Genomic DNA, 14,550 nt, shown 5'->3' with positions numbered 1-14,550 from the left:
CTTTCAAATTACAAATTATCAAGCACTACTTGGAGGAGAAATTTCAAGGGACAATTTCTGAGACAAATTCAGAGTATTATCAGTATTGCTAATTTTGGTTGCTGTTTCAGCATTGAAATGAGGAACCTTTTGGTATCATAAATAAAGATAGAGCTATTGAATACATTCAAAATTGTGTTTTTCTGAATTTGGTTAACTGATTGTTAACACTTAGACAATGTTTTACAAAGTGTTGACTACAGTGATGAATATGTTCTACTATAGCCAAGACATTTTTATGTTTAAGTTACTAATTATGGAACTCCCAAGCAATCCTCATAAACAGAACAATAATTTACAGTGTTTAACTTTTACTTGTTATATCAATATTAAAATAACTGAGTTTTCAGCAAAACACATTAGTATAGGTCATTACAAGAAGACTATATCAGATAGGGAACTAAAAAGTAATTGACAAATACACAAATGTCACCATTTTATTCTATACAGAAGAAAATATGTTTCCTACTATGTTCTATGGAGGGAATATCTGAACCTGTTCCCCCACCTGGCTTCCTTCTCTTTGACTCCTTCCTATCATTCCTTCTGCTGCCTCCATTGGGAGGAGTTGTTAATCTGATTGTGCTGACTCCTTGTGGGACTATATTTTATACAGCACAGCATCCACCTTCAGGTCAGGATCTATCCCCATCCTTTCTCTTTAATCTTCCTGCTTCAGACATTGACTGGACCCAGTTCAGCAAGGGAGGCTGCTTTTACTCTTTCTCTAAATCTACCTGGCTGGTGGGAACGTGGACTAAGTCTGTCAGCCTAGGCCATTCTTTCTCTGAATCATACCTGGAACATCACTCAGATAAGCCTAATCCAAAATGTACAGAAACTATATGAGGCTGGATTACATGGCAAGCTTAAACTGCATGATGCATGTTAGACATATGCATATAGTATAAGTTTTAAATTATTCCTTCATTTAAGATGTTGGATTACTTCCAAAGTTAATTTTATGAATATTTTCCATAAATATTAAATACACACATCTTGACTTTTTTTTTCTCAGTATGATTACGTGAAACTATATTGTGAAACCAATGGTTATTTGCATTTTTAAATCACTAGAAACATTTTGCCAAGTGTCTTTTTTTCTTAAAATATACACACATATTCTGAGAATCTAATATTTAATTGAAAAGGAAACAACTTTGGTTAACAATTGTTCTACATAATAAACAATTAGAGAACCAATTTTACAACCATTGATTTTCATTCAAATCTTTCTGCAACTTAATAACAACAGTTACTCTTAGTAATTATCACTATTTACTACTGGTCATCCTTTTTCTTGTCCTTCTACACCTCCTACTGTCTTCTGCCTCCCATTGGCACTATCACCTTCCCTTAATGTGAATAGGGAAATCTTTCAATAGTAGGGTAGGGTGGCATAGAATTTTTATTAGTCTTACCTCAGCTTTTGTCTCTTTCAAAAATTTTAAAGCACATAGAATTTGCATTCAGCATAGGTATTGTATTTTAGCCATGGAATAAATTCTTAGTTTGATATAGACAAAAATCTTAAGAGATTGCTTAATAATGTACTAAAGAATGCTTACTTTCTACATATGTCTTAAAAGTATGATATTAATTTAAAATGTATGAGGGTCTTGTGTTCCTTTGAAAAGAATATCATCTTCTAAGTAGAATTCTTTCGTTATTGTAAACTAAGTTTACTACTATACATATACAAGTGACAGAAACTATTTGGTATTTATAATAAGTGCATCGTTCATTTTCTCCATGCTTTTCCTTAGGGAGCTTTGGTGTCTTGACACAAGTTCCACCAGGAAACTGTACTGAGTTGCTCGTCGTAAGACTGAAAACACCTTCTGTAATAGGACATGTTTCTGATCTAAGATGTAAAACTCTGGTATCTCAGAGTAGAATGAGTTACATTCTTGAATAAAATCAAGTGAACACTGGATTTAGCTGCAAATATTATTAGGGGTACGCATTTATATCACTGAGTTATTCTTTTAAGTTAGAATACTTAAGATCTGCATCACTTACAGTAGAATTTCAGAATTCCTTTCATTTATTATTATTATTACAGTTTAAATTCTAGGGCACATGTGCAGCTTTCCCATCTTACTGGCAAAACTAGTATGTCTATTTTTATTCAAGTCCACAATATATCTGTCATCCACGACTCTTCAAGAGAATATAATCTTGATGTGCTGAACAATCTGGTTCTGTAAAATGAAGAATGATATGTCAAGTGACTTGCACATGTTAGGTAATTAGTAGTGTTAGTAATCATAACAAAATAATCATAATTGCAAAATTAATATTTCTCTCTCACTGAATATATAACAGAGGCATTTTAAGTGTTTTTTCTGTATTAACATTTTTTTTCCACAAAACACAATATGAAGTGGGTAGTATTACTGTAAATGTAGGCATGATTATTTCTATCAACATTGTAGTTCAGTTTTCCATCATCTGCTACCAGATTCCATGCAAAATTTCCCAAATGGTCTGCTCTTTCTTTCTTTCTTTTTTTTAAATTACCTTACCATATATCATCATTTCCTAACTCTTTTTAGTAGTTCTCAAATGTGCTTAATAAATAAATTAGCTCCTAATAAGTATCTGGCTCTAACTTGCCTCTCAGCATCATCTGATTCTCACTCAGCCTTTCCCTGCAAACTCAACTTAAGAGTCTTGAGAACTTTTCTCAATACTTTACCTTCTTTTCTTTTTTGTGTTTTCCTCACCTCTCAACATTTCACCAATTTCTGCACATTGTTCAGCTCTCAGCTTCATTATCAGTGAGTCCAGGATACTTCCTATTATCTCCAGTGATGCTATCTCGGCATTGAATATTTCCTTGAGATAAAAGCTTTTGCACAATTTTTATTACTTACATATATTCTGTCTTTTGAAGTAGAATGCAATGTGTGTGAGGACAGAAACTGTCTAATTTTTTTCCTCTTGCCTGTGGTTTGTGTTAAACTTTTTATAAACATTCTTTTAATGAATGACCAATACTTTCTCATGTGTTGCATAATCAAGGCTTATATTTAACCAACCCTATTTTCAAAGTCTTCTTAGTATCCCTCTCTATCTATAATAATGATGAAACTCACATACTTGTGATGGTATCATTAAGTTAACATGTACACAAGTTCCTAGTTGGTATCTGCTTTACCCTGCCCACTGCCGATCTTTGTTTCTGTGTAAGTCAAACACTCTGCGTGAAGACTGTAGAATTATTCCTACTAAAATTTCAAAGCCAACAACACAAAACCAACAATATTATCTTTACTGTAGGTAAGGATTTGGCAGGTTTGCAGTGTAGTCCTCCAACAAAATCAACATTTGGTAAGAGTGGATGAGGAAATTGAAAATTCCAGGAGTTTTGAGTAAGTCATATGTCAACTTTCCCCATTGTCTCAGATAAGGTAGTGGGTATTCCTGAGAAGAACAAGGAAAGAAAAGATGGATGACACAAGATAATTACATTAGGTAATTTTCAGAAAGGGATTAGAATAATGTAGGCAAAAATGTAGGCAAAGTATCTGTACTTTGAAATACATAAACATATAGTCAAATATTATAAGCATAATTTAATTTTTATGTAGTATATATTTTGCCTGTGTGTATTTATAAGAAAAGCAAAGTGATAATAGAATTTTGAGGGTCAACTACATCATAGCCAGTGTCACATCAGAATACTCACAATCGTTACCAATTACTAAAATAATCTAGAGAGAAGTAAACATCCATTTCTTTACCCTTTAAAACTTCAATAGTAGCATATAAACATTTAAACAACTCTTCGAGCTCCACGATCAACTAATTCTGCTGTACCCATAAAAACAACTTTCTAAGAAATAGTCTCGTTTCCACAGTTCATTAAGCTAATCCTTTCATTTTTGGTCATTCAAGTGAACTGTGGGCTATTTTGAGATGTGGCTGAAATCCTTGTACTCACTACTGCTTTTGATTCATGCTAGGGTATTAATCATATTAGCTTTGAAGTGAATATATTTGCAAATTAGAGATAGAAAATTTTGAGAAATTATTCAAATAGAGATTTGTACCCAACCTAAATATGGCTCATATTTTATAATACACATAGTTTCAAAAAATATATATATATAGATATAACAATGTTCAGACTTCAACAAGATGATTGGTCTTAAAATAAATAATTTCCAATCTTTTAGTGAAGGAAAGTATAGACATTAGAAACTACAAATTACCCTTAGTGGTTTTTGCCTTTGAGAAAGGGGTACCATTTCTCTCAACTGTGAAGGAAACCTTCTGGTGACATGGGGATATATTTTAATTTCAGAATAAGGAAACTGAGGTATGCAAAGAAAAATAATTTCTGCAATGCTGCATAGATAGTTGTAGAAAACTGAGTAACTACTCAATCTACATGTATGCATTCAGTAAGATGCTTGTGGATGGGTCTGACTTTTTTTAAAATGAAAAAAAAATAATAGTAGAACAGATGTGTGATTGTTTAAAGAAATATTAGGTGCACTAATTTACAGGTTTATGACTTCCTAGAATGTTCTGTGTGAGCAATGGCCACAAGGTTTTAACTGACCTTATAATTTAAACTTTGCTATAATATTTGTACAATTGATAGATCATCTTGTGTTTTCATTTCATAAATTCACTTACAAAAACTCCACTACCAGCCTCGTGTGGTGGCTCATGCCTGTAATCCCAGCACTTTGGAAGGCCGAGGCAGGCATATCACTTGAGGTCAGGAGTTTGAGACCAGCCTGCCCAACATGATGAAACCCCCTACCTACTAAAAATACAAAAAATTAGGCAAGTGTGCTGACACATTCCTGTAATCCTAGCAGTGAACTGAGATTGGATCACTGCACTCCAACCTGGAAGACAGAGAAAGACTCCACCAAAAGCAAGCAAACAAACAAACAAACAAAAACAAAAAGGAATTTAAAAAACCAAGTATCCTGACTTTATTGCTTTATATATGCTCAGCTTCAAAGACACAAGAAAGTTAATCTCCATGTTACCAATTGAAAAATTTACTTACCTAGAACTTCACTGGAAAACTGATCCCACTTCTTCATATTAAATATTTGGAACCAAAATGGAAAATAAACCACATAGATCATATCTTTTTACCATCTCCATGAAAATCATTTGGTCTCTTAATTCTGACATAACAACAAGTATGTAGGAAGGTGGAAATAGAAATCTTCCACTATGCTTTTCAAGTGTGTAACCAGCAGAGAAGGGGAGACTGTACACAAAGGGTATGTTAAATAGCTCAGCCAGCAGCTCCCCACAGGGAACAATCGCATCTGCAGGAACAGCATCAAATTTTGACTCTTGTAGATTCTTCATAAGTTTCTTATTTGAAACTCCATCCTTACAGAACTTCTAATTATGTCATTAAATGTACAGATGATTTCTTGTACTTGTGAAAAATATGACCAAAATGTGTCTTTTGGAAGGTCTGACCATGATGATATCCTCAACGTCAGTTTTAGTTAAAGATGCAGGATAAACTTCAAGTTTAAGAGTAGATGGGCTGTTGGGATAAAAAAAAAAATGGAAGCTGAAGATGCCAATACAGTCACCTCATGGCCCCTCTGGACAAGCTCATCCAGGATTGTCTCTATATTCATCCAATGACTGAAATCTGTGAGCTACACCAGTACCTTTCCACAACTCCCAGAGCTAATGTAACAGGTCAGCTGTATCAGCAACAAAAAACTGGAGTCCATTTCATACACGTCCTGGTGCAACGCAATGCTTTTTCCCATTTGCTGTTTCTTTCTGTCATTTCTTATGGTTATATCCATGGATAAATCACTTTTTCCCATTTTCTGTTTCTTTCTGTCATTTCTTATGGTTATATCCATGGATAAATCAATCACGAAGTTCAAATGTAACTTTTACACTTCAAAGTAAATATATTATCATTCGATTAACAGTCTGAGCCTGTATGTGGCAAGAAATTAATGAAGGTAGATGACCTGTTTACCCAAGTGTGTTTAATGTTCTTTTTATGTTTGTAAGTGCTATTCTTGATCTAATATCAATGTTATTGTATGGACACATCACTTGTCTTATGTAATTTGTTTTAGAGGAGTTTCCAGAAACGTAACCATGAGAGGTTCATGTTTCTGCATTTTTTTTGACACAGAACTAAAGATAAAATAATGAAACACGGTTCAAATGATTTTTATATACTTTGCTTACATATAATTTATATACAGCACCTTCAGCTGAGGCGTGATGTGCAGAGCGGGCTGCCATTGTTGCTGTTTGGAAAACTTAGCTGTTCTGTCCTTCAAGCTTTGGAGAGTCCAAATGTACTGGTGGTGGAAGGAATCCACCAGTTGCTGCACGTCTGCTCTACAAAAACATTGCCAGACTGCTTCTTTAAGCAGCTATCAGATTTTGTTCCTTCTCACTGGGTGGCACTTCCGGACAGGGGACTCCAGCCACTCCCATCAGTGTTCTTGGGTCTATAGAGATTTGAAAACTCCCTGTGGCAGAGCTCCCAGAAAGAGGTATGGGCCGGCATCTTTGCTGTTTGATTGACTTATCAATTCCAGTCTGTAAGCTTGGAAGAGCCCAAGCTGACTGGGATGGATGTTACACTAAAGAACACAACAACCATATAAAAATGGAGCCGGACTGCTTTTTTAATTGAGTTCCTGACCCTCATTCTCATTACTGGGTGGGGCCTCCCAACAGGGATTTTTGGCTACCACCACTGGCATTCACCAGCTGACAGGGTTTCCAGGCATCCCTGGTAAAGAGATCCCAGGGGACAGGGCAGGCTGACATCTTTGCTGTTTGGGCAACTTAGCCATTCCAGCCTTCTAGCTTTGGAGTGTCCAAGGCAACAGGGGCTGAAGTATACCCCAGGGCAGCACAGCTGCTTTATGAAAATGTGGCTAGACTAACTTAAGCAGGTCCGCAATACCATTCCTTCTGACTAGGAGTCTGATCTCCCAACTGGGGTCTCCAGCCACCTCTTAGAGGAGCATTTGTGCCAGAAACAGATCCATATCTCCCTGGGATGGAGCTACAAGAGAAAAGGGCAGGCTTCCATCTTTCCTGTTTCTCTGCCTTCACTGGTGATACCTCCAGGTACTAGAAAATCTGAGGTGACTAGTGACTGGAGTGGGCCCCTAGCGTACCACAGCAGCCCTACAGAAAAATGACCAGAGTGTAATGTGGTTGCCTGCTCCTGTATGTCCTCATCAGGCAGATCTTCCAGGCCTGGTCTCTAGTCAACACCTGCCCAATCTGTCTAGTAGCAACTTGCAACTCCTTGGAGAGAGCCCCTAGGGCAACAGAAAGTCTCTTCACCACTGCCTCTGCAATGGAATTTCCTTTGCCTCTCTTGGACCAACAAAGGAGCAAAGACACTGAGCAGCTGCTGACTTTTATTTCTCTGAGATGAAGTCACAGGAGCAAACAAAGTAGCAAAGCAGCAAGCCAACTGATGTAGAGTCCAGAGGGGTGGGTGCAGGAGAATCTGTAGCAAAGTGTGACCATCTCTCTAAGTTCAACTTTGATGAATAAGGGACCCTAGCCCTTGGGTAAGAGTCAGACCCGATCCCTGCACGGTGATCCGGCACATCAGATGAGGCTGGTCTGATTTGAGCACTGTTTGATCTTCTACCCTCTCCTGGGACCCCAGCCTTGCCACGCCTACTTACAGGGTAGTCTTGGGTGTCCTGAGGTCCCACACCATAGTTTCTGCAACAGAGGAACAGGCCTGACTGATAGAGAGTTCCACTGAGGCAGCCCCTACCACTGTGCACCAGTCTGCATGTTCCCTCCCATACTGCAGCTTCCCCTGAGCCTACAGAAACTCCTCACATCACTTTGCTGAATGCATGTCTGCATGGGTGGATTTTTCTTTACCTGACCCAGCAGCACACATGAGTGCAGTGCATCCCTCCAGGCCCCCGCCCCCCGCCCGACCACATTCACTCAAATCACCCTGACAGTCTTTGCAGCATTGCAGACAGAGCCTTGATGGGCACAGAACCAGAAATCCCTGTCTGGCCAGTGCCCACCTTTTTGCTGATGTTGCACAGAGGACAGGATCCTCCCATACCTTGAGTGATCAATTCTGCTAGCAGGGCAAAGAGAAGGCACCCAGACTTGTGCTGGCAACCACCCCACTCTAAACAAACACCACCTGCAGTGTGACATAACGCAGTCTGCAGCAGGGGCCTTCCACTTCCCTTACAACTGCTTTGCTTCTGCCACTTTGGTGAACACTCAGAAAGAGGCAGACACTCCTGCACTTGCTAGCACTCTGCTACAGTTGCCGCACCTTGATCAGTCCAGTGCAGTAGGCTTAAAGCCTTGAAAAGCAAGAGAACAAAGCTGGGGCTCAATACAAGTCCACCAGAGTTAAAGCATACAGTCCAGGAACTGGGAACAGAAGACTGCTCCCTCTACAAACAAAGCCAGTTGGCTGAATCCACCTTATATCACAAACAAACCCTAAAGGCAATCAAATACCACAAAATAAAAAAAAAAGAAAAGAAAAAAAGGCCAGCAACCTCAAAAACTGAAGGCAGATAAGCCCACAAAAATAAGAAAGAATCAGTGCAAGAACAGTGAAAACTGAAAAAAACAGAGTGTATTCTTTCATCCAAATTACAGCATCACCTCTCCAGCAAGGGTTTGGAACTGGGCTGAGGCTAAGATGACTGAAATGACAGAAGTAAAATTCAAAATAGGGATATAAACAAAGTTTGCTGAGCTAAAGGAGTATAAGGTAACCCAATGCAAGGAAGCTAAAAATAATAATAAAGCATTGCAGAAGTTAACAAAATAGCCTGTAAAGAGAAAATGTAACCTACCTGATAGAGTTGAAAACAACACCACAAGACTTTTATAATGCAATGACAAGTATTAATAGCAAAATAAAACAAGTGAAAAACGACTATCACATCTTTAAGACAGGCTTTCTGAAATAAGACAGGTGGGCAACAATAGAGAAAAAATAAAAATGAATGAACAAAACCTCAAGAAATATGGAATTATGTGAAAAGAATCAGTCGATGAGTAATTGGTGGATCTGAAAAAGATGACAATGAAATCAACTTGGAAAGCATGCTTCATGATATCATCCATGAGAACTTTTCCAATCTAGCTAGAGAGGCCAACATTCAAGTTTAGAAATGCAGAAAACCCCAGTGAGATAATCCATGAGAAGGTCATCCCCAAGACAAACAATTATCATATTCTCTAAAGTCAAAATAAAAAGAAATGTTCAAGACAGCTAGAGAGAAAGACCAAATTACATACAATGGGAAGCTCATCAGACTAACAATGGACTTCTCAGCCCAAATCCCAGAAGCCAGGAGAGATTTGTGGCCAATATTCAACATTCTATTTTTAAAAAAAATTTTAATTTTTTTTATACTTTAAGTTCTAGGGTACATGTGCACTACATGCAGGTTTGTTACATATGTATACATGGGCCACGTTGATGTGCTGCACCCATTAACTCATCATTTACATTAGGTATATCTCCTAATGCTATTCCTCCCCCCTCTCCCCTCAATAGGACCTGGTGTGTGATGTTCCCCTTCCTGTGTCCAAGTGATCTCATTGTTTAATTCCCACCTATGAGTGAGAACATGTGGTATTTGGTTTTCTATTCTTGCCATAGTTTTCTGAGAATGATGGTTTCCAGCTGCATCCATTACCCTACAAAGGACACGAACTCATCCTTCTTTATGGCTGCATAGTATTCCATGGTGTATATGTGATATATTTGCTTAATCCAGTCTGTCACTGATGGACATTTGGGTTGATTCCAAGTCTTTGCTATTGTAAATAGTGCCACAATAAACATATGTGTGCATGTGTCTTTATAGCAGTATGACTTATAATCCTTAGGGTATATCCACAGTAATGGGATGGCTGGGTCAAATGGTATTTCTAGTTCTAGATCCTTGAGGAATAACCACACTGTTTTCCACAATGGTTGAACTAGTTTACAGTCCCAACAACAGTGTAAAAATGTTCCTATTTCTCCACATCCTCTCCAGCACCTGTTGTTTCCTGATTTTTTAATGATTGCCATTCTAACTGTTGTGAGATGGTATCTCACTGTGGTTTTGATTTGCATTTTTCTGATGGCTAGTGATGATGAGCATTTTCTCATGTGTCTGTTGGCTGAATGAATGTCTTCTTTTGAGAAGTGTCTGTTTATATCCTTTGCCCACTTTTTGATGGGGTTGTTTGTTTTGTTCTTGTAAATTTGTTTGAGTTTTTTGTAGGTTCTGGACATTAGCCCTTTGTCAGATGAGTAGATTGCAAAAATTTTCTCCCATTCTGTAGGTTGCCTGTTCACTCTGATGGTAGTTTCTTTTGCTGTGAAGAAGCTGTTTAGTTTAATTAGATCCCATTTGTCAATTTTGACTTTGTTGCTGTTGCTTTTGTTTTTAGACATGAAGTCCTTGCCCATGTCTATGTCTTGAATGGCATTAGCTAGGTTTCCTTCTAGGGTTTTTATCTTTTTAGGTCTAACATTTAAGTCTCTAATCCAAATTGCATTAATTTTCATATAAGGAGTAAGGAAAGGATCCAGTTTCAGCTTTCTACTTATGGCTAGCCAATTTTCCCAGCACCATTTATTAAATAGGGGATCCTTTCACCATTTCTTGTTTTTGTCAGGTTTGTCAAAGATCAGATGGCTGCAGATGTGTGGTATTATTTCTGAGGGCTCTGTTCTGTTCCATTGATCCATATCTCTGTTTTACCATGCTCTTTTGGTTACTGTAGGCTTGTAGTGTAGTTTGAAGTCAGGTAGTATGTTGCCTCCAGCTTTCTTCATTTGCCTTAGGATTGTGTTGGAAATACGGGGTCTTTTATTGGTTCCATATGAACTTTAAAGCAATTTTTTCCAATTCTGTGAAGAAACTCATTGATAGCTTAATGGGAATGACATTGAATCTACAAATTACCTTGGGCAGCATGGCCATTTTCACAATATTGATGCTTCCTATCCATGAGCATGGTATGTTCTTCTATTAGTTTGTGTCCTCTTTTATTTCACTGAGCAGTGATTTGTAGTTTATCCTTGAAGAGGTCCTTGACATCCCTTGTAATTTGGATTCCTAGGTATTTTACTCTCTTTGAAGCTATTGTGAATGGGAGTTCATTCATGATTTGGCTCTCTGTTTGTCTGTTACTGGTGTATAAAAATGCTTGTGATTTTTGCACACTGATTTTGTATCCTGAGACTTTGCTGAAGTTGCTTATCAGCTTAAAGAGATTTTGGGCTGAGACAATAGAGTGTTCTAAATGTACAATCATGTCATCTGCAAACAGGGACAATTTGACTTCTTCTTTTCCTAACTGAATACCCTTTATTTCTTTTTTTTGCCTGATTGTCCTAGCCAGAACTTCCAATACTATGTTGAATAGGAGTGGTGAGAGAGGGCACCCTTGTCTTGCACCAATGTTGAAAGGGAATGCTTCCAGCTTTTGCCTATTAAATACGATATGGGCTGTTTTGGTTTGTCATACGTAGCTCTTATTATTTTGAGATGCGTTCCATCAATACCGAATTTATTGAGAGTTTTTAGCATGAAGGGCTGTTGAATTTTCAAAGGCCTTTTCTGCATCTATTGAGATAATCATGTGTTTTTGTCTTTGGTTCTGTTTGCATGCTGGATTACATTTATTGATTTGCGTATGTTGAACCAGCCTTGCATCCCAGGGATGAAGCCCTCTTGATCATGGTGGATAAACTTTTTGATGTGCTACTGGATTCAGTTTGCCAGTATTTTATTGAGGATTTTTACAATGATGTTCATCAGGGATATTGGTCTAAAATTCTCTTTTTTTGTTGTATCTCTGTCAGCCTTTGCTATCAGGATGATGTTGGCTTCATAAAATGAGTTACGGAGGATTCCCTCTTTTTCTATTGATTAGAATAGTTTCAGAAGGAATGGTACCAACTCCTCCTTGTACCTCTGGTAGAATTCGACTGTGAACCTGTCTGGTCCTGGACTTTTTTTGGTTGGTAGGCTATTAATTATTGCCTCCATTTCAGAGCCTACTATTGGTTTATTCAGGGATTCAACTTCTTCCTGGTTTAGTCTTGGGAGAGTGTAAGTGTCCATGAAATTATCCATTTCTTCTAGGTTTGCCAGTTTATTTGTGTAGAGTTGTTTATAGTATTCTCTGATGGTAGTTTGTATTTCTGTGGGGTCGGTGGTGATATCTCCTTTATCATTTTTTATTGTGTCTATTTGATTCTTCTCTCTTTTCTTGTTTATTAGTCTTACTACTGGTCTATCAATTTTGTTGACTTTTCAAAAAACCAGCTCCTGGATTCATTGATTTTTTGGAGGGTTTTTTGTGTATCTATCTCCTTCAGATCTGCTCTGATCTTAGTTATTTCTTGCCTTCTGCTAGCTTTTGAATGTGTTTACTTTTGCTTCTCTGGTTCTTTTAATTGTGATGTTAGGGTGTCAATTTTTGATCTTTCCTGCTTTCTCTTGTGGGCAATTAGCACTATAAATTTCCCTCTACGCACTGCTTTAAAAGTGTCCCAGAGATTCTGATATGTTGTATCTTTATTCTCATTGGTTTCAAAGAACATCTTTATTTCAGCCTTCATTTTGTTTTGTACCCAGTAGTCATTCAGGAGCAGGTTGTTCAGTTTCCATGTAGTTGAGTGGTTTTGATTGAGTTTCTTAGTCCTGAGTTCTAGTTTGATTGTACTGTCGTCTGAGAGACAGTGTGTTATAATTTCTGTTCTTTCACATTTGCTGAGGAGTGCTTTAATTCCAACTATGTGGTCAGTTTTTGAATAAATGTGATATGGTGCTGAGAAGAATGTATATTCTGTTGATTTGGGGTGGAGATTTCTGTAGATGTCTATTATGTCTGCTTGGTGCAGAGTTGAGTTCAATTCCTGGATATCCTTGTTAAGTTTCTGTCTGATGATCTGTCTAATGTTGACGGTGGGGTGTTAAAGTCTCCCATTATTATTGTATGGGAGTCTAAGTTTCTTTGTTAATCTCTAAGGACTTGCTTTATGAATCTGGGTGCTCCTGTATTGGGTGCATATATATTTAGGATAGTTAGTTCTTCGTGCTGAATTGATCCCTTTACCATTATGTAATGGCCTTGTCTCTTTTGATCTTTGACGGTTTAAAGTCTGTTTTATCAGAGACTAAGATTACAACCCCTGCCTTTTTTTTGTTTTCCATTTACTTGATAGATCTTCCTCCATCCCTTTATTTTGAGCCTATGTGTGTCTCTGCATGTGAGATGGGTCTCTTGAATACAGCCAACTGATGGGTCTTGAGTCTTTATCCAATTTGCCAGTCTGTGTCTTTTAATTGGACCATTTAGTCCATTTACACTTAAGGTTAATATTGTTATGTGTGAACTTGAGCCTGTCATTATGATATTAGCTGGTTATTTTGCTCGTTAGTTGATGCAGTTTCTTCCTAGCATCGATGGACTTTACATTTTGACATGTTTTTGCAATGGCTGTTACCTGTTCTTTCTTTCCATGTTTGGTGCTTCCTTCAGGATTTCTTGTAGGGCAGGCCTGGTGGTGACAAAATCTCTAAGCATTTGCTTGTCTCTAAAGGATTTTATTTCTCCTTCACTGATGAAATTTAGTTTGTCTGGATATGAAAATCTGTGTTGAAAATTCTTTTCTTTGAGAATGTTGAATAGTGGCCCCCACTCTCTTCTGGCTTGTAGAGTTTCTGCCTAGTGATTTGCTGTTAGTCTGATGGGCTTTCTTTTGTGTGTACCTTGACCTTTCTCTCTGGCTGCCTTTAACATTTTTTCCTTCATTTCAACTTTGGTGAATCTGACAATTATGTGTCTTGGAGTTGCTCTTCTCAAGGAGTATTTTTGTGGCATTCTCTGTATTTCCTGGATTTGAATGTTGGTCTGCCTTACTAGGTTGGGGAAGTTCTCCCGGATGATACCCTGCAGAGTGTTTTACAAGTTGGTTCCATTTTCCCTGTCACTTTCAGGCACACCAATCAGATGAAGATTTGGTCTTTTCACAAAAGCCCATATTTCTTGGAGGCTTTGTTCATTTCTTTTTACTCTTTTTTTCTCTACGCTTATCTTCTCACTTCTTTTGATTCATTTGATCTTCAATCGCTGATACTATTTCTTCCAGTTGAACGAGTCGGTTACTGAAGCTTATGCATTTATCATGTAGTTCTCGTGTTATGGCTTTCATCTTTATCAGTTCTTTTAAAGTCTTCTCTGCATTGATTATTCTAGTTATCCATTCATCCATTCTTTTTTCAAGATTTTTACTTTCTTTGCGCTGGTTATGTAGTTCCTCCTTTAGCTCTGAGAATTTTGATCTACTGAAGCCTTCTTCTCTCAACTCATCAAAGTCATTCTCCATCCAGCTTGTTCCATTGCTGGCAGTACTACTCATCTTAAAATATCAAAAGAAAGAGAGATTTTCTATACAATTTCACTATGTAATGGTTTCCTTAGTAGCAGATAAAACAATACAAT

The 14,550-nt window shown here is 37.6% G+C and overlaps 1 protein-coding gene and 1 pseudogene across 1 annotated transcript in view; both read right to left on the bottom strand.

The window, feature by feature from the left end:
- The window catches only part of LOC135970840 (UDP-glucuronosyltransferase 2B4-like), a 46,015-nt pseudogene extending 40,239 nt beyond the window's left edge, over nt 1-5,776 (bottom strand).
- LOC102126139 (UDP-glucuronosyltransferase 2B33) overlaps nt 1-14,550 on the bottom strand; it is an 83,978-nt gene that overhangs the window by 56,359 nt on the left and 13,069 nt on the right. The window lies entirely within an intron of this gene.

The sequence above is a fragment of the Macaca fascicularis genome, chromosome 5 (genome assembly GCF_037993035.2).
Source record: "Macaca fascicularis isolate 582-1 chromosome 5, T2T-MFA8v1.1".
NCBI classification, from domain to species: domain Eukaryota; kingdom Metazoa; phylum Chordata; class Mammalia; order Primates; family Cercopithecidae; genus Macaca; species Macaca fascicularis.
This window is presented reverse-complemented; position numbering and strand designations above follow the sequence as displayed.